Source organism: Hevea brasiliensis, chromosome 14, assembly GCF_030052815.1.
Source record: "Hevea brasiliensis isolate MT/VB/25A 57/8 chromosome 14, ASM3005281v1, whole genome shotgun sequence".
In the NCBI taxonomy this organism is placed as follows: Eukaryota; Viridiplantae; Streptophyta; class Magnoliopsida; order Malpighiales; family Euphorbiaceae; genus Hevea; species Hevea brasiliensis.
Window position 1 is genome coordinate 85638074 of NC_079506.1, and position 23528 is coordinate 85661601.

The 23528-nt window shown below is 36.9% G+C and overlaps 1 non-coding gene across 1 annotated transcript; it reads left to right on the top strand.

Moving 5' to 3' along the window:
* Positions 1-2494: 2494 nt before the first annotated feature.
* Positions 2495-2601, top strand: LOC131173460 (small nucleolar RNA R71). Its single transcript, XR_009143776.1, has one exon. It is a non-coding gene; the product is annotated as a small nucleolar RNA R71 (small nucleolar RNA).
* Positions 2602-23528: the final 20927 nt, after the last annotated feature.

A 23528-nucleotide genomic window follows, 5' to 3' on the forward strand; every position in this document is an offset into this window, starting at 1 on the left:
GGCGCAAATTGGGAGAGCCATGGTTATGATCAATGGGATCCCAAATCTTGAAGGGGGCCTTGGATAGACCTGTTTAAATATGGTGTGTGACCTCGGTGATTTCATTCAACTGCATGGCAGTAAGTCAATTGCACTTAATTAGCTTGGTTAGGTTTGGTATAAGACAAAATTTATTATCTTCATTTTTTCAGAAAAGGAATAGAGAGAAAAACAAAATAAAGTCATGCATGCTGCAACAATTAAAGAACCTACTCAGAGCCTCTTGCAGCCGCATCAATCCAGCTAGAAAAGAATGGGCATAATGTGCCAGTCAATCAGCACATAAGTTGGCCTCACGATAAATATGCTGAAAATGGACCTACCGATCCTTGTTCAACAAATGGCAAATATAGTACAAGATTGATATATTGTAGGTCAAATTGCATTCGAAATAAAGGAATATACAGTCAGAATATAGCTCAAGAATAACAAAATAGAAATTAAAATCTAACACAAGTTCCCAATCTTAGACATACAAAAACTTTCATTATTTTAAGAAAACTTATATATGTAGAAAACAGAGACAAAGAGAGAAGCATAACAAGATAAATTTATACATGATAGAACAATTGTGCTAGATTTGCCCCCACATTCACATGTGCTATGCATCTAACACTGTATCGTCATTTGGCCGCATCTTCTTAGTTATTCTTCACCTACCTAACAAGGTAGAAAATTAAAAAAAAAAAAAAAGAATTATAAAAAATTCATGGTAAATGGATAAAATCTTATAACAAGAAGATCAAATATTGTGCTAATTAAAAATAAGAATAATTTATTTCCTAAAAAAACAATTTATGCATATTTATATAAAAAGAGATAAAAAAAGAAAAGAAAAGAAAGCTAATTAACCTGAAATTATATGCGAAGCAAGAAATATCACGAAATATTACCTGGAAACACCAGTCACATTGAAAGTTTCCCTTTGAAGATTAATTGCTAAATCTTTTTGGCTTTCGATGCCCTTCACCTTCAACCATCCTCACAAACCATGTAGGTTTTCTTGTTTTAAACACAACATATCCCATTACAACACCAAATATTACTCCACATCCATACCACGCTAATCTGACTTTCCATCCAAATCCATTTTTAGACTTGGAATCATCTTCCTTTGATGTTGTTGGTTTTTTCCTCTCCCCATTGTCACATTTTTCTAGTGGAAGTCCACACAATCTCAAATTTCCTTCATATGAAGTGCTATCAAATGTATTGAACTGCTTTCCTTCAGGTATAGGTCCTTCAAGTTGATTATGTGAAAACCGAAACACTTCCAAAAATGTCAAATATGTCAATTGCATTGGAATCCTTCCAACAAGAAGATTTGAAGAGAGGTCTAATGATTCCAAATTTCTCAAATTCCCCAATGATGGTTGAATATTGCCTGTGAGTTGATTGTGAGATAAGTTGAGCAACTTAAGTGATTTAAGTTTTCCAATTGATGTGGGATTTCCTGTGAATTTATTAGGACAAATCAATGGATGTAAGAAGTGTTTGGATTTTCACCAACTCAATCTCTAAGCCTTTGAGTGTCGGACTCACGAGAATAATCATAAGAAGAATCATTTGGCGCCCCCATGTATTTCATATTCAAATCAAAGATCATCATTGCCTTGAAATTGTTGAAATACTCCGCAGGTAGAGGTCCGCTAAACATGTTGTTGGGGAGGTCAAAAATTCGTAGCTTTGGGAATGAATAATTGGCAGAGGTCCCTTTCACCAAACCATGAAATTTATTGGATTTTGGAATTAGAATTTGTAGCTTCGAAAGTGTTTCCAGAAAATGGGGGAATGTGTCATCTATATTATTGTTTCCAAGATCTAAAATTTCCAAATTTATACAATTGGAGATGGAAGTTGGGATTCTCCCTTGCAATTGGTTACCATTGATGTTCAAATATCTCAAGTTGCTGCCTACTGAAAACGTTTCAAGGATGGTTCCATGGAATTTGTTCATGCCCAAGTGCAATACTGAAAGATTGTTGCTGAATTAGGGTGGTTTCTCCATGCTGGATCATAAGTTGCAGAAAATGAGTTACCACCTGGTCTTTGATTGTAGTTCCCCACATAATCCACTTGCCCACTTGAAAAATCTTGATTAAGTGCAGAAAAATCAGCTGCACAATTGACATTTGCAGCTCCAACTTCTACTGAATTACTAGAACCTCCAGCTGAAGAATCTACTTTCATGCTCAGCTTGTCCATCTTCCTTGTCAAAGCATCAAACTTAGCATTAATCATATTCATGGCATCAAGCTCGAACATACCAGCTGGTTTCTTGATCTCATTCCTCTCACAACTCCATTGGTAGTTGTTATAAGCAATTTTATCAAGAGCAGAAAAAGCTTCATCTTCAGATTTCTCCATAAGATCACCTCCAGAAGATGCATCAATTGTACTTCTAATAGCTGGTGAAACTCCAATGTAAAAGTGTTGAACAAGCATCCACTTAGGAATCCCATGATGTGGACATCTCCTTTGCAAATCCTTGTACCTCTCCCATGCTTCATACAAGCTCTCATCATCTCTAGGTTTGAAAGAAGTCAGCTCATTTCTTAGCTTAGCTGTCTTGCTTGGTGGAAAATATTGAGCTAAAAATGCTTGAGAAAGTTCATCCCATGTTGTGATAGAACCCAATGGCAAAGAATGTAACCACTCTCTAGCTCGGTCCTTCAGAGAAAAAGGAAATAATCTGAGTCGAATTGCATCATCAGAAGCTCCATTTATCTTCAACATATCACTGATCTCAAGAAAGTGTGCTAGATGCACATGTGGACTTTCACTTGGATTTCCCCCAAATTGTGATTGTTGTACCATCTGACAGAGTGCAGGCTTCAGTTCAAAATTATTAGCTTCTACTCTTGATCTTGTGATACTTGGCATGAAATCCCCAATGTTAGGATCGGCGTGATCCTTCAGAGAGCGGTTGTTATTGTTGTTGGCCATTTTTTCTTGTAATTGCTCTTGCTCTTGTGCTCTTTCTTGTTGTTGTTGAGCTTTAATTTCAGCTTTTCTCCTCTTAGATTCTGCTCTTAAAGCTTTTTCTGTCTTTCTATTTCTGGATCAAAGAATAAATTGATTTCTTCGCTTTTTGTTCTTCTCATAAAATAAAGTACCTGAAAAATAAATTAAACAAATTCTCAAAGTAAAATGGTAAAAAGAAAATGAAATAAAATGCCCAAATTAACCAAACAAAAATCAAATCTCCGGCAACGACGCCAAAAACTTGATGGTACTTATCCGCAAGTATACGGGTCGTATTAAGTAATAAAGTGATGAATCAAGTATCGTTCCCACGAGGATTTGCCGTTTGATTACCAAACTATGAATGAAGCGATTATTTGGGCTAATAAGTGATGAATAAATGGTAAATGTAAATGAGCAAGGTAAATTGATTAATCTAATAGGAATGGGTAAAGAGCAAACAAATAAATTCTAGATCTAGTTTGCAATTTAACTAAATTAACAATGGGTAATTCAAATCAAAGTCTAATTATGTTAAAAGTGATTCCAGAGTTGGGGGTTTATGCATAAATTAATTGGGATTTGTCTTGGGCATTCCAATTTTTAGGAAAAATAGAGTTTGAAGGAAATTGATTCTAAATTCCTTTGATATCTTTTTTAAGCAAACCAAAGTGTGTTCTAAAATAACCAAACCTACTTTCGTATGTTATTTGATTACTTTAAAATCCATTAAGTTTTATAACCAATAATTAATTCCTCTTAAAATCCTAGTTTATTTCTAAATCTAGGTGATTTTAAGTTCCAATCCTTGATTATCTATCAATGACTTTCACCTTTCGGTCCTTCAATCAAAGATTGACACAATACCCAACGGGTACCAACATTAGGCAAGTAAATCAAGCACACAAGGAAGGAATCAAAGCTCATAGTTATGTAAAATAAGGAAATACCCAGTCCAAATCCACAAATTAATCTAAAACATATTTCCCAACTCTAAAATCCAAAGAGTTTACTCACTCATGATGGTATTTACAAGAAAGATTAATGGAAAAATAAAGAAAAACATAATAAGAGGACTAAAATAGAAAAACCTAGGTAGAAGAACCCAAAACTCTAGTTTCTGGAGCTCCAAAAATGGTTGCAGCAGCTCCTCCCCAAAAGAAATGGCGTCTCCTCCTCTCTCTATTATATTTTCTTTCCTTTTTTTTTTCTTCCTCCCTTCCTCTTATGGCAAAAACTAGGAAATGATGACTTTATATGGTCCCAAAAAGTTGCTGTGACACCCCTTACCCGTCTACAGTATATCCGAGTAAGATATGTCACACGGTGTACCGGCACAATCTATTTTACCTTAATTAATTTTTGTCATAGTTTTGAATATAGTTTATGAAATATAATTTATTTAAGCCATTTATCAAAATTATTATTTATTTGAGGTTCTGAAAATTTTAAAGAAAATCCGGCGGAGTACCGACTAAAAATGGAGAAAACAGTTCTTCGGAACCTGTGAAAAACACTTCTAATAATCATATTCAATCATTCTCAAACTCCAATATCAAAATCTCAACAATTTTCAATTTCAGTTCTCAATCATCCATCACATGTGATAATCAAGTATAAATCACAAATAAACATTCTCTTTTCCATTTACAAACACAATTCTCATTATTTACATGATCATCAAAATACATTTCATAAGTTCAACTACATATGAGAAAATGAAAATTTAGTTACAAAATACCAAAATGACACCAAAATGAAAATTTACCAATGCACTGTAGAAGTTGAGGTGACACGGACACTGTGCAGAGCTGCAGGATGGACTCACCCAGTCTGCGGTCTACTGGGCTCATGATCAGTATCTCTAGAACCTACGCGTGGCAAAAGCAATGCGCTAAGCAATGATGCTTAATGGTGCAATAATATAATAAAAGAAAATAGCAGAAAATAAATGTGTATTTGATGTATATGTCTTAATTGTTTTGTATTTGTTATATTCATTTATTTCTTTAACTTTGTCCATTTTCCTTCATTTGGTTGCCCAAGTAACCTATACTGAACGACTGGACTGGATAAACGGGTAAACTGGCACTGGGTATCAAGTACCTCGTACCGTCACACCATCGGTCACATATGTATCTCCCGGTGTGCAACAGAACAGCTAACAAGCTGTAAATAATATTAGGCACGAGGCCAAGTCTCAACACACTATCAAAATGGCTAAAAGCCATAAAATCACAGAATGGCATAATGCCATGTGCAGTACTGCTAACTGAACCCTATTGGCATGCCAAACTATCCAAACCAATCTTGTTAGGTATACTAGGGCATTTGATACTTTTGAATTCTTCAAATTTTTAATTTCAAGTTTTGGTGTCACTATTCATCTCATTGGTCAACAAAAATGTTGACTTTTAGGTAGAAAATAGGTACATTGACTTTGGCACTTCAAACATACCACATTTTTCATTTAAAACTTGTTGGAAGTGATCACCATTACCATTTCTAGGCTTAAACCAAGGGAAACAGAATTTTCAATTTTTGTAACCCAACTTTACTGTTCCATTAAGCACTGTTGCAGTGGGAATTTGAGGAAATGGTAAACATGAAAGTTGTTCCTTATTTTGTCTAGTTGAATTTCCTTTTTTGAATCACTCCATTTGGAGTTTTGTAGCTCCAGATATGGTCCAAAAACCACAGCTGGCCGGATTGGAAAAACTGCAGAATTACCAAATCTACAGTACAATGAATAGTGACTGTGACTGCCATTTGGGTTAGGTTCTGGTCATAATTTGGGGTAGGTTTCTTCATGAAAGTTGTTTGTCTATGTCTTAACTTGTTGCTGTAAAACTTTCAGGTCAATTGACCATTTCTACAGTAAGTTATGGCCAAATGAACAGTTACTGTTCATTTGGTCATTCTGCAGAATTGGCTTGCAGGGTACCCGGATTGGGGCCACCTTTTGGTCCACCTGCTTTGGTCTTTTGGGCATGGTTTCTTCAGCAAAAATGTGTCATTATAAGTCTAGTTTCATGTCCAATTGGAAAAACACCAATTGGACCTACACAGCCAAAGTTATGGCTGTCTAAGTGGGCTGGAATCACAGCCTCATTGCTGCTGTCACTAGGCAGCCTACCAACTTGGTTTGTGACACTTTAGTTCACTTCAAATTATGATTAACTTGCCTCAAATGGTCACTAATTGACCATTAGAATGTCCATTAATCACTTCATAAGCCAAGTACAATTCTTCACTCCCAAAACCCTAATTTCCATTTCAATTCACCCATACACCTAGTTAAACACTTTCATTCATTATATATGTATATATACACCTTAAACATAATCTCTAATTCATTCTAAGTCTATTAAAACCATCAAAAACACTCCATCATTGTTCCTTCCTTAGGGCTGCCGAAATTCATGGTGGACATACACATATATTTGGTTCATTTAATTCACAAATTTTTACCTATTTCAAGTCTCTAACATGGAAAATAAAGAGTTTAAGTTATATATGTGCACTAACCTCTTGTAGGGCAGATTTTTCCAAGCTCAAACTTCACTTTCTTTCCTTTTCTAGGCTGTCAAAAGGTTATGCAAGGTGCAAGGATAAATTTTTGTGAAAGAAGTAGGAGAATTTATGGTGAAGGGAGGAGGGAAATTGAGCTTGTTGAAGTTGTCAATGGAGGTTGGGCAAGGCAAGGGTTTCGGCTGCTTTTGGGGAGGATGATGGCTGTTGTGTTTTTTAATTGTTTTGGTCTTCATTTATCTCTTTTATTAGTTAGTTAATTGTTTGTTTAAATGTGATTGGTGGTAGCTTTTTAAATGACATCATAAAGATGTCATAATGAGCCTTTTTTTTATTTTTCTTTTCTTTTCATCACTACTCAATTTCAATTTAATTTTTAGTAATGTTTCTTCATATTTTATGTCATATTAATTATTTACTTAACTGGACAAGTCGGCCAAAAATCACCTCTGAAGGCGAAATGACCAAAATGCCCTCCGTTTGGCTTAACGGGTCAAAATTGTCTGTACCGATTGAAAAATTTTTCTAAATATTTTCTTAGCATTCTAATGCCATAGGAACCTCAATGACCCTTCTCTGGAGTCCCAAAAATTATTTTATAATTTTTCCCCCGGGTCTAGGGCTCCTAGTTGCGAGAACCGCAACTTCCCTCTGGTTACCCATCGCTTGGGCACCGGCTCATTTGACTTGGTTGTATTTTATTTCTAAAATTTTTATTAAATTTTTCTTATTAATATTTGAGTTATTTATGGTTGCTCACTTTAATTTAAATATTTTTCCGGACGTTCTAGCTGTCTGACCGACCGACCACCACCGAATAAAGAGAATGTACGGAGTTGCTACCGGGAGGGTGTTACAACTCTTCCCCTCTAATTTAAATTTCATCCTCCAAATTTACCTGATGCAAACAGTTGAGGGAACTGTTGCCTCATCGTCTCTTCACTTTCCCAAGTTGCCTCCTCGGTGTTGTGGTGCCTCCAAAGCACTTTCACCAGTGGAATCTGCTTGTTCCTCAATTCTTTTACTTCCCCAGCCAGAATCCGTAGAGGTTCTTCTTCGTATGTCAAATCCGGTTGTATTTCAATTTCTTCCCTAGAGATGACATGTGAAGGATCTGAGCAGTATCTTCTGAGCATGGACACGTGGAACACATTGTGGATCTTGTCCAACTCTGGTGGTAAAGCTAGCCTATAGGCTACTGGTCCCACACGTTCAATGACTTCATATGGGCCAATAAACCTAGGGCTCAACTTACCTTTTCTTCCAAATCTCAATACCTTCTTCCATGGTGACACCTTGAGGAACACTTTGTCGCCAACCACATATTCTATTTCTTTTCTCTTCAGGTCGGCATAAGATTTCTGTCTGTCTGAGGCAACCTTCAGATTGGCTTTGATTAGTTTCACTTTCTCCTCAGTCTGTTTCACCAGGTCTGGCCCCACCAGTTTGTCTTTGCCCAATTCAGTCCAGCACACTGGAGTTCTACATTTTCTCCCATACAGTGCTTCATACGGGGCCATTTGGATGCTAGCTTGGTAGCTATTGTTGTATGCAAATTCTGCCAGTGGGAGGTATCTATCCCAACTTCCCTCAAACTCAATGACACAACTCCTCAGCATATCCTCAAGGACCTGACATATATTTCATGTTATTTTTATCATTTTAATTCAATATTTGTATCAATTTCATTGGCTTCAATTGTTTACCTGGATTACTCTTTTTGATTGCCCATCCGTCTGAGGATGGAAAGCTGTGCTGAAATGGAGTTGTGTACCCAAGGATTCATGCAACTTCTTCCAAAATCTCGATGTAAACCTTGAGTCTCGATCAGATATGATGGAAAGTGGAATTCCATGCAGTCTAACTATCTTACTGATATACAATTCTACTAACTTCTCCAGTGAGTAGTCAGTCCTAACTGGCAGAAAGTGTGCTGACTTTGTCAATCTATCAACTATCACCCATACTGCATCATGTTTCTTCTGGGTGAGAGGCAGACCACTTACAAAATCCATGGTGACCCGATCCCATTTCCATTCGGGTATGCGTATAGGCTGTAGCAAACCTGATGGAACTTGATGTTCTGCCTTGACTTGCTGACATGTCAAGCATTTAGTCACATAGTCACCTATATCCCTCTTCATACCAGGCCACCAATACTGAAGCTTTAGATCATGATACATCTTTGTACTTCCTGGGTGCATAGCATAAACACTAGCATGTGCCTCTTTTAGAATACTGGCCTTCAATTCCCCATCATCTGGTACACACAGTCTTCCTTTGTAATACAGACGCCCATCTGCTTTCACCCCATAGTCAGTTGCTTTTCCCTCTGAGATTTTGCTCATAATAGCTATTAACTTTTCATCTACCTTTTGCCCATCTAAAATCTGCTGTAGCAGGTTTGGCCTCACTTGCAACTCAGCCAAAATAGCTCCATCCCGAACTAAAGATAGACGGGCATTCAATGATCTCAAAGTTGTCATGGATTTTCTGCTCAAAGCATCAGCAACTACATTTGCCTTCCCAGGATGGTAGTCAATTACACAATCATAGTCCTTCAGGAACTCAATCCATCGCCTCTGTCTAAGGTTGAGTTCCTTCTGGGTTGGCAAGTATTTCAGGCTTTTGTGGTCTGTGTAAATGTAACACTTTTCACCATACAAGTAATGCCTCCATATCTTTAGTGCGAAGATAATTGCTGCAAGCTCTAGATCATGGGTAGGGTAATTCTGTTCATGTGGCCTTAGCTGTCTAGAAGCATAAGCGACTACCTTCCCCTCTTGCATCAATACACACCCTAGCCCATTATGAGAGGCATCACTATAGACCACGAAGTCCCTTCCTGACACTGGCAGTGTTAACACTGGTGCCTCTGTCAACATATCCTTCAACTTCTCAAAACTGGTCTGACACTTGTCATGCCAGTCAAATCTGACATTCTTGTGTAACAACTTGGTCATTGGAGCAGCTATTAGGGAAAATCCCTTCACAAATCTTCTGTAATACCCAGCTAGCCCCAAGAAGCTTCTGACCTCAGTTGTATTCCTGGGAGGCTTCCATTCCATCACTGCTTCTATTTTCTTGGGATCCACCCTAATCCCATCAGCTAACACTATATGTCCAAGGAATGCAATCTCATTCAACCAAAAGTCACACTTGGACAACTTAGCATACAGCTTCTTTTCTCTCAGGGTTTGCAGAACAATCCTCAAATGCTCATCATGTTCTTCCCTGGTCTTGGAATACACCAAAATATCATCAATAAAGACCACTACGAACCGATCTAAGTGTGGATGAAAGATACGGTTCATAAGGTCCATGAATACTGCTGGTGCATTTGTTAGGCCAAAGGGCATCACTAGGAACTCATAATGCCCATATCGGGTCCTGAATGCAGTCTTTGGCACATCTGCATCCTTCACCTCAATCGATGATACCACGATTCGAGATCAATCTTAGAAAACACTCTGCTCCCTTCAACCGATCAAGCAGATCATCAATTCTAGGCAACGGATATTTGTTCTTCACGGTCACTTTATTCAATCGCGATAATCAATGCAAAGCCTCAAAGTCCCATCCTTCTTTTTCACAAACAAGACCTGGAGCTCCCCATGGTGACACCTTGGGCGTATGAACCCTTATCCAGCAACTCTTGCAACCGAGTTTTCAACTCCCTCAATTCGATGGGTGCCATCCTATAAGGAGCAATGGAAATGGGTCAGTGCCGGCAGTTGTCTCAATAGCAAATTCAACTTCCCTTTCGGTGGCAAACCAGCAGCTTCTTCAGAAATACCTGGGAAGCCTCTCACGTGGGTATATCACTCAGTTTGGCTTAACTCGCCTAGTATCCACCACATGTGCTAGGTAGGCTTCACCTTTTTCTCATCATTCTTCTTGCAATCGTGGTGAGATGACATTGGATAAGAAATCGTCCTTTCACCCACTCTCGTGATCTCATTACCCCCAGGAGTTTTCAAAGAAATCCTCTTCAGTTTACAATCAACCATTGCCTGATGACGTGACAACCAGTCCATTCCCAAAATCACGTCAAACTCGTGGAAGGGCAACTCAATCAGGTCTGCCAAGAATTCATACCCTTAAATCCTTAACGGGCAACCCTTGTATACTTTGTTCACTACCACACTGTGGCCCAATGGATTAGTGACCAGAATGTCTTGGTCACTCTCCCCTACTAGTATCCCCCTTTCTACGGGTAAATTGATGTAGATGTATGAATGAGTGGATCCTGGATCCACCAATGCATGCACAGGTGTATTGTAGAGGGAGAACGTACCCCTGATGACGTCCGGGGCATCTTGCTCCTCCTGAGCTCTCATGGCATAAGCTCTGGCAGGTGGTCTGTTATCTGGCCTCTCTGCTGGCTCAGATGCAGGCCTCTGTGATGGTCCCACTGCCTCAGATTTGCCAGATTTCCTACCCCTTTGTGATGCAGGAGTAGGTCTATCAACTTGTGTTGGAGCAGCTATAGTAGTTCTGCGTGGACAGTTCTTCAGCTGATGCTCTGTTGACCCACACCTTAAGCAGGCACCAGTTACTCTCCAACACTCCCCCTTATGCCATTTCAAACAGTGTGGACATGCAGAAGATGCTGGGGCTGGTCCCCTGAACCCCATCCCTGGAGAGCTGCCCACTGATGGTGTGGACTGGCCTCTCCTAGAGGTAAGCGTGGCTGGGCCCCGAGGTGACCCTGACCTTGTGGCTGACCTGAACTCTGTGCAGGTGGACCCTTGAACTTCTTCCCAAATGCAGGAGCTGAACTAGACTGACCTGGGCCCCTCTTCTGCTGTCTCTCTCTTCTGGTCTGCTCACTGATTCTTACTTTTTCAACTTTTATTGCAGCTTCTACTAACTTGGTGAAGTCAGTGATTCCCAAGGCAGTGATCATAATCTTTATGTTGTCATTCAATCCCTCTTCAAATCTCTTGCACCTTTCAGCTTCATTAGGGACTATCTCCCTTCCATAGCGGCTCAATCGGACAAATTCCTTCTCATACTCAGCCACTGACAGCTGTCTCTGCCTCAGGTTAATGAATTCCCTTCTTCTTTCTTCTAGGTATACAGTACCCACATATTTCTTCTTGAATTCTGAGAGAAAGAAGTCCCAAGTTACTATTTCTGACTGCACTTCACTGGACACAGTATCCCACCATTCATATGCATCGTCTTGCAACAGGGATATAGCAGCCTCTAGGCTTTGTTCAGGAGTGCAGTGGAGTTGTTTTAAGACTCTGCCTGTTCTGTTCAACCAATTTTCGGCTGCAACAGAATCATCTTCTCTCTTGCCAAAGAAGTCCACTGCTCCAAACTTTCTCAATTTTTCCAGGTGTGATTTTGGTTGTGGAGGTGGTGGTGGTCTTCTTCTTCTTGGCATTACCCGACCATTTGTGCGAAAAATTCGGCCATTTCTTTGGAACATGGCACTGTGGAGGTGGCGAGGCTCTGCTTGAGTGGCGGAGCGAGTTCTCCCATACCCCAGTCTCGGTGCTGCGGTGGAGCATGACTCTTCACTTAGCCTCAATCGCTCTGCGTGATGTAGGGTCCATATCCTATTCAAAATAAGAAAGACAAACAGATCTGCATTAGTGTCACCTCGACTCTTACAAATTCAATGCATGGTATGGACTCAATCTAGGCCCAGAAACGCCTAAACCGTGCTCTGATACCACTAAATGTGACACCCCTTACCCGTCTACAGTATATCCGAGTAAGATATGTCACACGGTGTACCGGCACAATCTATTTTACCTTAATTAATTTTTGTCATAGTTTTGAATATAGTTTATGAAATATAATTTATTTAAGCCATTTATCAAAATTATTATTTATTTGAGGTTCCGAAAATTTTAAAGAAAATCCAGCGGAGTACCGACTAAAAATGGAGAAAACAGTTCTTCGGAACCTGTGAAAAACACTTCTAATAATCATATTCAATCATTCTCAAACTCCAATATCAAAATCTCAACAATTTTCAATTTCAGTTCTCAATCATCCATCACATGTGATAATCAAGTATAAATCACAAATAAACATTCTCTTTTCCATTTACAAACACAATTCTCATTATTTACATGATCATCAAAATACATTTCATAAGTTCAACTACATATGAGAAAATGAAAATTTAGTTACAAAATACCAAAATGACACCTAGTGTCCTACCAATGCACTGTAGAAGTTGAGGTGACACGGACACTGTGCAGAGCTGCAGGATGGACTCACCCAGTCTGCGGTCTACTGGGCTCACGATCAATATCTCCAGAACCTACGCGTGGCAAAAGCAACGCGCTAAGCAATGATACTTAGTGGTGCAATAATATAATAAAAGAAAATAGCAGAAAATAAATGTGTGTTTGATGTATATGTCTTAATTGTTTTGTATCTGTTATATTCATTTATTTCTTTAACTTTGTCCATTTTCCTTCATTTGGTTGCTCAAGTAACCTATACTGAACGACTGGACTGGATAAACGGGTAAACTGGCACTGGGTATCAAGTACCTCGGGCCGTCACACTATCGGTCACATATGTATCTCCCGGTGTGCAACAGAACAGCTAACAACCTGTAAATAATATTAGGCACGAGGCCAAGTCTCAACACACTATCAAAATGGCTAAAAGCCATAAAATCACAGAATGGCATAATGCCATGTGCAGTACTGCTAACTGAACCCTATTGGCATGCCAAACTATCCAAACCAATCTTGTTAGGTATACTAGGGTATTTGATACTTTTGAATTCTTCAAATTTTTAATTTCAAGTTTTGGTGTCACTATTCATCTCATTGGTCAACAAAAATGTTGACTTTTAGGTAGAAAATAGGTACATTGACTTTGGCACTTCAAACATACCACATTTTTCATTTAAAACTTGTTGGAAGTGATCACTATTACCATTTCTAGGCTTAAACCAAGGGAAACAGAATTTTCAATTTTTGTAACCCAATTTTACTGTTCCATTAAGCACTGTTGCAGTGGGAATTTGAAGAAATGGTAAACATGAAAGTTGTTCCTTATTTTGTCTAGTTGAATTTCCTTTTTTGAATCACTCCATTTGGAGTTTTGTAGCTCCAGATATGGTCCAAAAACCACAGCTGGCCGGATTGGAAAAACTGCAGAATTACCAAATCTACAGTACAATGAACAGTGATTGTGACTGCCATTTGGGTTAGGTTCTGGTCATAATTTGGGGTAGGTTTCTTCATGAAAGTTGTTTGTCTATGTCTTAACTTGTTGCTGTAAAAATTTCAGGTCAATTGATCATTTCTACAGTGAGTTATGGCCAAATGAACAGTTACAGTTCATTTGGTCATTCTGCAGAATTGGCTTGCAGGGTACCCGGATTGGGGCCAACTTTTGGTCCACTTGCTTTGGTCTTTTGGGCATGGTTTCTTCAGCAAAAATGTGCCATTATAAGTCTAGTTTCATGTCCAATTGGCCAAACACCAATTAGACCTACACAGCCAAAGTTATGGCTGTCTAAGTGGGCTGGAATCATAGCCTCATTGCTGCTGTCACTAGGCAGCCTACCAACTTGGTTTGTGACACTTTAGTTCACTTCAAATTATGATTAACTTGCCTCAAATGGTCACTAATTGACCATTAGAATGTCCATTAATCACTTCATAAGCCAAGTCCAATTCTTCACTCTCAAAACCCTAATTTCCATTTCAATTCACCCATACACCTAGTTAAACACTTTTATTCATTATATATGTGTATATACACCTTAAACATAATCTCTAATTCACTCTAAGTCCATTAAAACCATCAAAAACACTCCATCATTGTTCCTTCCTTAGGGCTGCCGAAATTCATGGTGGACATACACATATATTTGGTTCATTTAATTCACAAATTTTTACCTATTTCAAGTCTCTAACATGGAAAATAAAGAGTTTAAGTTATATATGTGCACTAACCTCTTGTAGGGCAGATTTTTCTAAGCTCAAACTTCACTTTCTTTCCTTTTCTAGGCTGCCAAAAGGTTATGCAAGGTGCAAGGATAAATTTTTGTGAAAGAAGTAGGAGAATTTATGGTGAAGGGAGGAGGGAAATTGAGCTTGTTGAAGTTGTCAATGGAGGTTGGGCAAGGCAAGGGTTTCGGCTGCTTTTGGGGAGGATGATGGCTGCTGTGTTTTTTAATTGTTTTGATCTTCATTTATCTCTTTTATTAGTTAGTTAATTGTTTGTTTAAATGTGATTGGTGGTAGCTTTTTAAATGACATCATAAAGATGTCATAATGAGCCTTTTTTTTTATTTTTCTTTTCTTTTCATCACTACTCAATTTCAATTTAATTTTTAGTAATGTTTCTTCATATTTTATGTCATATTAATTATTTACTTAACTGGACAAGTCGGCCAAAAATCACCTCTGAAGGCGAAATGACCAAAATGCCCTCCGTTTGGCTTAACGGGTCAAAATTGTCTGTACCGATTGAAAAATTTTTCTAAATATTTTCTTAGCATTCTAATGCCATAGGAACCTCAATGACCCTTCTCTGGAGTCCCAAAAATTATTTTATAATTTTTCCCCCGGGTCTAGGGCTCCTAGTTGCGAGAACCGCAACTTCCCTCTGGTTACCCATCGCTTGGGCACCGGCTCATTTGACTTGGTTGTATTTTATTTCTAAAATTTTTATTAAATTTTTCTTATTAATATTTGAGTTATTTATGGTTGCTCACTTTAATTTAAATATTTTTCCGGACATTTTAGCTGTCCGGACCGACACCGGTCACCGGAACAGTAGAATGTACGGAGTTGCTACCGGGAGGGTGTTACAGTTGCCCTAAAAGTAAATAAGAGCCAAGGAGTGGATAGGAAATGAGGTGTAAAATTATCCAAGTCAGCAACATTATTCACGTTCTGGGCAGTCTACTTAGGGTACAGCTTAACCCTAAGCAGCTTCTTAGCAAATTTCAGCTTCTGGTCGCATTGTCTGCTTAAGGTTAAGCAGACCCTCAGCAAATCTCGGCAAACTTGGAGTAAAATAGACTTTTCTGCTCATACTTAACTTGTACTGCACCTTAAGCACTGCCGCTTTACCCTAAGCAGGATCTTAAGCAAAGTCTCAAGCAAATTTCGGCTAACTTGCTCTTTCAAGGTTTGATTTCTTCAACTTTCCTCTATGCTTAAAAAACTCCAAATTTCTTCAAATCACTTCCTAATGCACTCATTGATCTTCGATTTGCCACAAAATCCTATCAAAAATAACAAAATTACAAAAATCAAATATAAAGTATCTAAAGTTAACAAATAAGCTAAAATAAAGCTAAAAACATAAAATATACTAAAATATAAGGGCAAAATGGATGCAAAACTACCCTAAAATGCCTATATGAAATGAGTATAACAATTCCTTCTCTAGCTGAAGTGTTGAGGTGTGTGCCAGTAGTGAAAGAAATTGAATGGGTACCCATAGTTTGAGCTAGCTAGCCTTGTGATTTCTCATAAGGCTTCGGCTATTGAGATGAATATGTTTCGAATGGCATGATATAACTGTGTATTTTTATGAAATTGATTTGAGAATTCCTAAATGAAATTGTGGGACTAAAAGTTTAAAATCATGTTTTGCATATGTCTTTCATTTTCAGTAATGTGTTTGAATAAGTATGATTTGAATTATGCATAAATGTTATTTTAGTATGTTGTGCACCACTGAGTCATAGTATTCAGCGATGACTGTTATTGCTGTCGTAGATATAGAGACTAGAGGAGCAGCAGAGTGAGCTGCTGAGGATATTGGAGCTACACCCCTAAAGTTCTGTCGGGTATATTTTATACCCTGATTATAATATTTATTTTAATGTATGTAAATGTATGTACATGTATAAACTGGTCATGAGCAGTTGTATAAAATTTGTAATAATATTAGTTTGGATTTTCTAATGTAGATTTTGGGTTGATGAATGTAAATTGTTTTAACTTTAATAAAATATGAATGAAATTATTTAATATTATTTTTGATGATATTTGAATTGAAAATTATGTTGGAATTTTGGAGTTTGAGAAAAACTGATGTTGAGTTTGTTGTGGTAGTGATGGATTTGATGAAAAGAATTATGGGAAGTATTTTTACAGGTTTTTGAAGAAACTGTTTTCTTAAAATACAGACGGCACTCTGTCGAAATTTTTCCAAAATTTGCGGACAAATAAAAATGGACAAAAATTTTAACTAGTTTTAAAACTTTAATTAAATGTTTTAATAACTATTAGAAAATGCTCACCACTTCTAAAAAGTAAGAAAATTGTTTTAAAATCCCTTATAGGGTACTTAATGAGTTATCGATAGGTGAAGTTCGGTAGTTTATTAGGTATTCTACGGGATCATGTTATGCCTTACAGAGGGGTAAGGTGTGACACTATCAATTATTTCAAATGTTATTGTATGCAATATTTCTAGATTTTATTTAAACATATAGTTAAATCCTTGAATTTTTTTTTTTTGATAAGCAGATATATTATTAATGAAAAAGTCAAAACAAACTTAGCATGCCTTGACCATTAGACCTCCCTAGTACAACTTTTTATTGTATTAATTGTCCTTGAACTTCTTAAAATACATAAATGTGCAATTTCTAACTTTAGTATTTTAATTAATTAAAACAGATTGCACATAATCATAACATTTTACTCTATATAGATATCGGCCCATAATTTGTTGATTGATATATCATTAATTCTGTAATTTTCAAGACATTAATTAGAGCACTTAATTTTCTTAATTAATTAAAAAAAATGATAAATGAATAAATTATGATATATATTAAAGATAGCCCTTGAACCAACTGAAGTGAGATCTTGACAAAGTTGCTGAAAGAGAAAATGTCCTCACCATCCAACTAACACAAAGCTAAAGTTCAAGTGTTCCGTGACGCAAAATAGCTCCTAACCAGTTAATGTGACGTGTCACAAGGTAATGATTAGTTTTTTTTTTTTTTAAAGTATTCAAAGGAGGTCTGAAGACTATATAATATTTGGTGGATCACAAAGCAAGAGATAGCCCATTCTATTAAATAACTTTCACCATACAGGTGATAAACTCACAATTTGTACAATCAGGGAAAGTCTCGAGAACTTCTTGTTCCTTATCCCTTTAAACATAGTAATTAGCTGATTTAGGTAACTAATGCAAATATGTATGCATATGCTATAGCAATTTCAAGTTTAGAGATTTTGATTTTAAGAAATTCGAGTGGTGGATTAGTTTTATAGTCTATTTTCTTTTTTATTTTTAGGAAATATTTTATTTTTGATTAATTGTGAAACTTTGAAATTTTGTAAATTGTAATGTTTATAATGTTTGTTATTTTAAAAAGTTAAAATATTTTAAATTTTTTCATATGAATTTCGGTTAATTATGTTATATTGATCTCTAGAATAAAACTCTTATCCTCATTAGAAGGAATCCATCAATGTATGAAGATAATTCTATAAAAAAAATAAAAAAATAAAAATGAAGAAAATCCTAATAGTATTTTTAATTAAGTATTATTCTTGAGAAGTCAATGATTTTGATATAATTAAGTATTATACGACGTACTACATGTCGCTTCTACTATTGCTTAAAGCTTTGGAATTGTCTATGCAATGCAATCTTCACTTGTGCCAGAAGATATAAAGAAGATGTGTTTTCTTCTAGCTATTGGTGGATAAAAGGAATCTTACCTTGCCAGTTACCCCACGAAGGAGAAGAAATTAAATGTAATGGAAGAATTCTTCAATAGTTTCAGTTTTCATGAATTTCTCCAAAATGATTATGTTATTGGCCACACCAAATTTTTCATGTTTCAACTTTCACCTTCAAGTTCAGGCGTTGCACGCGCAAAGGATAATCATGGGTTGGAATTTGGGCTTTTAATCCAAATGTTACTAATCACTAATTGGTAGTTTGTTGATTAGTTTACTAATATGTCCTTAATAATATACATTGAAAAAAATATCCATTAGTTCTAACAATAATTGGAAAGTATATCAGGAAAAAGTTAAACAAAATTTATTACCTTAACTTTATTAACTATATTTTCTTGAATTATATAAAAATATAAGTAAGCCTATCTTATCTTTGTGGGACGAAGGGATTACAATTCAATTTTGTCAATTAAAGGAATTCAAAAAAATATTTTTATAAAATTTGTGTTTAAAATATATTTTAAAATGATAGAATTCTTTTGAGTTTTCTTAAAATAATAGGAGCAGGACGAGTAGGTAGGACAAGGTTTGTTTTCTCCTTTTCCGCACCTGCCTCATTAGGTATCAAGTGAAATGACCAAGGAGAAGGTAAAGTAGGAAGGGATTTCTTATTTTAATTCTTTAATTTTATAATAAATAAAAATATATACTTGTAATATATTATCATAACCTACAAATATACCTGGTTATGATCAATGGCATCCCAAATCTTGAAGGGGACCCTGGATAGACCTGGTGTGTGACCTCGGTGATTTCATTCAACTGAATAGCGGTAAGTCAATTGCACTTAATTAGCTTGGTTAGGTTTGGTATAAGACAAATTTATTATCTTCATTTTTTTTGGAAAATGAATAAAGAGAAAAACAAAAACACAAAGACTAACAAAGGACAACTTTCTGAAAGGTTACGCATGCTGCAACAAATAAAGAATTCTACTATGAGCGTCTTGCAACCACATCAATCCAGCTAGAAAAGAATGTGCATAATGTGCCAGTCAATCAGCACATAAGTTGGCCTCACGATAAATATGCTGAAAATGTAACTACTGATCCCTGTTCAACAAACGGCAAATATGGTCCAAGATTGATATATTGTAGCTCAAATTGGGGGTTTCATTCAAAATAAAGGAATGTACAGTCAGACTATAGCTCAACAACAACAAAATAGAAATTAAAATCTAACACAAGTTCCCAATCTTAGACATACAAAAACTTTCATTATTTTAAGAAAACTTCTATATGTAGAAAACAGAGACGAAGAGAGAAGCATAACAAGATAAATTTATACATGATAGAACAATTGTGCTAGATTTGCCCCCACATTCACATGTGCTATGCATCCAAGACCGTATCTTCATTTGGCCGCATCTTCTTACTTGTTCTTCATCTGCCTAACAAGGTGGAAATTTCATAAAGAAAAAAAAGAACTGTAAGAAATTCATAGTAAATGGATAAAATCTTATAACAATAAGATCAAATATTGGGCTAATTAACAATAAGAATAATTTATTTCCTAAAAAAACAATTTAAGTATATTTATATAAAAGAGAGAAAAAAAAAAAAAAGAAAGCTAATTAACCTGAGATTATATGCAAAGCAAGAAATATCACGAAATAGTACCTGTAAACACCAGTCACATTGAAGATTAATTGCTAAATCTTTTTAGCTTTCGACGCCCTTCACCTTCAACCATCCTCACAAACCATATAGGTTTTCTTGTTTTAAACACAACATATCCCATTACAACACCAAATATTACTCCACATCCATACCCTGCCAATACAGCTTTCCATCCAAATCCATTTTTAGACTTGGAATCAATTTCTTTTGATGATGTTGGTTGTTGCCTCTCCCCATTGTCACATTTTTCTAGCGGAAATCCACACAATCCCAAATTCCCTTCATATGAAGTGTTATCAAATGTGTTGAACTGCTTTCCTTCGGGTATAGGTCCTTCAAGTTGATTATGTGAAACCCGAAACACTTCCAAAAATGTCAAATATGTCAATTGCATTGGAATCCTTCCAACAAGAAGATTTGAAGAGAGGTCTAATGATTCCAAATTGCTCAAATTCCCCAATGATGGTTGAATATTGCCTGTGAGTTGATTGTGAGACAGGTTGAGCAACTTAAGTGATTTAAGTTTTCCAATTGACTGTGGGATCTCCCCTGTGAATTTATTGCCCGACAAATCAATGGATGTAAGAAGTGTTTGGATTTTCACCAACTCAATCTCTAAGCCTTTGAGAGTCAGACTCACAGAATAATCATAAAAGGAATAATTTGGTGCCCCCATGTATTTCATATTCAAATCAAAGATCATCATTGCCTTGAAATTATTGAAATACTCCGCAGGTAAAGGTCCGCTAAACGTGTTGTTGGAGAGGTCAAAAATTCGCAGCTTTGAGAATGAATAATTGGCAGAGGTCCCTTTCACCAAACCATGAAATCTATTGGATTTTAGAATTAGAATTTGTAGCTTCGAAAGTGTTTCCAGAAAATGGGGGAATGTGTCATCTATATTATTGTTTCCGAGATCTAAAATTTCCAAATTTATACAATTGGAGATGGAAGGTGGGATTCTACCTTGCAATTGGTTACCATTGAAGTTCAAATATCTCAAGTTGCTGCCTATAGAAAACGTTTCAAGGATGGTTCCATGGAATTTGTTGATGCCCAAGTGCAATACTGAAAGATTGTTGCTGAAATTTCCCAAACATTGTGGCATGAAGCCGTTCAAACTATTGTTTGGCAGGTCAAGAATTTCAAGAGAATTTAACTCGCAAACTGCAGAAGAGACTTCTCTTATCAATTTGTTGGATGAAAGAATGAGAACACTCAAGTTCGTAAGTTTGAAAATTGAACTTGGAATTGGGCCATGTAACAAGTTATTGGATAAATCAAGGTACACTAGACTTTAAAGCTTGCTTCCTTTGAAAGGGATGGGACCTGTAAAATTGTTTGAAGTTTGTAAAATAATTAGGAATTTGACCACTGAGATTGTTGTTTTGGAGTTCCAAAATTTGATACTGTAAATGAGGAGGGAAACTCACCATTAAAATTGTTATAGGAGAGGTCCAATGAATAGAGTTCCCCAAGGTTTCCAAGTGAGGATGGAATTTGACCACTGAGATTGTTGTTGTAAAGGTACAAAATATTAAGCTGTTTAAGGTTTCCAAACGAGGAGGGAATCTCACCATGAAAATTGTTATAGGAGAGGTCCAATGAATAGAGTTCCTCAAGGCTTCCAAGTGAGGATGGAATTTGACCACTGAGATTGTTGATGCTGAGGTCCAAAGTTTCAAGCTGTTTAAGGCTTCCAAGTGAGGATGGGATTTGACCACTGAGATTGTTGTTGTAAAGGTTCAAAGTATCAAGCTGTTTAAGGTTTCCAAATGAGGAGGGAATCTCACCACTAAAATTGTTATAAGAGAGGTCCAATGAATAGAGTTCCCCAAGGTTTCCAAATGAGGAGGGAATCTCACCATTAAAATTGTTAGAAGAGAGGTCCAATGAATAGAGTTCCCCAAGGTTTCCAAATGAGGAGGGAATCTCACCATTAAAATTGTTAGAAGAGAGGTCCAATGAATAGAGTTCCCCAAGGTTTCCAAGTGAGGATGGAATTTGACCACTGAGATTGTTGTTGCAAAGGTTCAAAGTATGAAGCTGTTTAAGGTTTCCAAATGAGGAGGGAATCTCACCATTAAAATTGTTAGAAGAGAGGTCCAATGAATAGAGTTCCCCAAGGTTTCCGAATGAGGAGGGAATCTCACCATTAAAATTGTTATCAGAGAGGTCCAATGAATAGAGTTCCCCAAGTTTTCCAAGTGAGAATGGAATTTGACCACTGAGATCGTTGATATAGAGTTTCAAAGTATGAAGCTGTTTAAGGTTTCCAAATGAGGAGGGAATCTCACCATGAAAATTGTTATAGGAGAGGTCCAATGAATAGAGTTCCCCAAGGTTTCCAAGTGAGGATGGAATTTGACCACTGAGATTGCTGTTGTAAAGGTTCAAAGTATGAAGCTGTTTAAGGTTTCCAAACGAGGAGGGAATCTCACCATGAAAATTGTTACAGGAGAGGTCCAATGAATAGAGTTCCTCAAGGCTTCCAAGTGAGGATGGAATTTGACCACTGAGATTGTTGATGCGGAGGTCCAAAGTTTCAAGCTGTTTAAGGCTTACAAATGAGGAGGGAATCTCACCACTAAAATTGTTGTAAGAGAGGTCCAATAAAAGGAGTTGTTTAAGGCTTCCAAGTGAGGATGGAATTTGACCGCTGAGATTATTATGAGAGATGTCCAAGTTAATGAGTTGAGTCAAGTTACCAAACAATTCCAAAGTTGAACCTCCAAAGTTGCAGGCACGAAGTTCCAGTGTTTCCAAGGACTTTAAATTACTAATGAAGTCATGGTCTAAATATATTGGAATTTTTGTCCCAGAAAGAGACAAGGAACGGAAGGAGTTATTCCAATTATGCCTAGGTAGGGAACCAGTGAGATCTTCATTGCCCGATAAATCGAGCAATTGGAGGTTTGGTCGTCGAATTATGTTGTCTGGGAATTTCCCTTGCAATTCACAAGAGGAGAGTGCAAGTGATGATATAGAAGAAGACAAATTCATCAAGGAACTAGTTGCAACCGAAGACAGGTTTACATCACTTAGGTCCAATTCCTGTAACTGGGTTAGGTTTTGAACAATCTCGTTAAAAACAGTGGCTTTGAGTATCAAATCATAATTCCTTGAAAGATCAAGCGAAACCAAACCAGACAGATAAGAAATTTCTAGTGGAATTCGGCCCTCAAAAACAGAGTGTTTTAGGTTAAGATATGATAAATTCAAAAACTGGCCAAACTGAGGTACAATTTGAGAGCGGTTGAAATCATTGTTAGAGAGGTCAAGCTTTTGGAGATGAGAAAGGAAGAAAAGAGTATTATTAGAATGGATGGTACCATAGAGCAAGCTAGAAGAAAGGTTAAGGCCAATAACATTACCCGTTTCTATGTCGCAAGTGACCCCATCCCACCAGCAGCAATCCGTGCCCTCTTTCCAAGACTCTGTCTTTGGATAAGGCTTGGGGTAAGGGAAATCCCAGGAAGAGGCATCACTTGTGATGGAAAAGGTTTTCTTGAATTGGAGCAAGGCAAGACTCTGGTCATGCTGGCACAGCATGGCAGCAGAGGAGGAATTAAAAGAAAAAGATAGAGAAGAAGCTTGAAAATGCAAGTGAAACAAAAGGAAGCAGAGAACGTGAGCAAGCCACAGTAGACTAGCCATTCTC